The 1,531-nt window shown below is 43.3% G+C and overlaps 1 long non-coding RNA gene across 1 annotated transcript in view; it reads right to left on the bottom strand.

Annotated features, from left to right (window-relative positions):
- Positions 1–1,531, bottom strand: part of LOC106012704 — an 8,598-nt gene that overhangs the window by 5,468 nt on the left and 1,599 nt on the right. The window lies entirely within an intron of this gene.

Below are 1,531 nucleotides of genomic sequence, written 5' to 3'. Positions count from 1 at the left end.
ACTGACCTTTCTTTCTTTTTCACAGTCTGGACAGTTTGTAACCAACGTTTCGATTTGTTGTGACAGTCCAGGCCACCCTACACTGCTTCGAGCCAGCGCTCTGCACTTGACTATCCCCTGGTGTCCTTCGTGAAGACGTTTCCAAATATCCTGTCTTAATATTGTGGGAATAACAATTCGGCACTGGTATAGTAGCAAACCTTGTTCCACAGTCAGCTCGTCTCTCGACGTCCAATATGGCTTCATAACTGGATCGACTTTGGTTGTCGCTGGCCATGAGGACTCACAGTATTCTTTTAATTTCTTACAGATTTCGTCTGCATCTTGCTGTTCTCTAATTTCTTGCAATTTCTTGTCACTTGCTGGGAATCCTTCCAGGACAGATCTGACGTGTAGCTCACACTCTTCTTCCATTTGATGATCTTCTTTACTTGGCACTCCCACCGGAGCTCTTGACAATGCATCGGCTGTTACCAAATTCTTTCCTGGTACATGGACGATATTGTAGGAAAACCTCATCATTCTCATCCTAAATCTCTGAATGCGAGGGGTCAATTCATCCAGATGCTTTGTTTTCATCAGTTGAAGAAGTGGTTTGTGATCTGTTTCGATCAGGAATTTTGGCAATCCCACCAAAAAGTCTGCAAATCTCTCGCAGCACCAAGTAACTGCTAAGGCTTCCTTTTTTCAACTTGTGCATATCTTCGCTCTGTATCTGTAAGTGACCTTGACACACAATAGACTGGTTTCCAATCTGTGCCTTCTTTTTGCACCAGTACACCACCCATGCCATAGGATGATGCATCAGCTGATATCTTTGTTGACTTTTGAGGACTGTAGTGAATGAGTAAAGGTGCTGTACTCATTTGTTTCTTTAATGACTGAATTGCTTGTTCCTGCGGATCATCCCAGGTCCATATTGTTTCTTTTCTTAGTAAATCTCTCTACGGCTTTGTCCTGTCTGCCAGACCGGGTGCAAACTTTCCTATGTGATTCAACATGCCAAGGAAACTTCGCACATCGGCTATCTTTTCTGGTCTCGGGAACTTTGTGATGGCTTCCACCTTTTCTGAATCTATTTGTATGCCTTTTTTGGATATAATGTGTCCGAGGAATTTGATGGATTTGACGCAAAAAAACACACTCTTCATTTAGGGTGACTCCTGCTTGCTTCATTCTTTGAAGTACCATATGAAGTCTGCTGTCATGTTCTTCCTTATCCTTTCCTCCGATCAAGACATCGTCAATGTCGTCCACTACTCCAGGAATGCCCGACAAGATTTGGGTCATTTCCCTTTGTAAGACCTCCGGTCCTGAGCTGATTCCGAAAGGCAACCTCTTGAAGCAGTACCTCCCGTATGGCGTTATAAAAGTTGTTAACTTTGGTGACTCTTTCTCCAGTGGTATTTGAACAAATCCACTATTGCAGTCTAGCTTACTGAAATATTCACATCCCGAGAGTTGAGCTAGCAGCTGATCTGTTGTAGGAAGGGGAACATTTTCTCTTTGCACACTTTCATTCAACTTGGTC

Source organism: Aplysia californica, unplaced genomic scaffold (assembly GCF_000002075.1).
Source record: "Aplysia californica isolate F4 #8 unplaced genomic scaffold, AplCal3.0 scaffold00468, whole genome shotgun sequence".
NCBI lineage: Eukaryota > Metazoa > Mollusca > Gastropoda > Aplysiida > Aplysiidae > Aplysia > Aplysia californica.
This window is presented reverse-complemented; position numbering and strand designations above follow the sequence as displayed.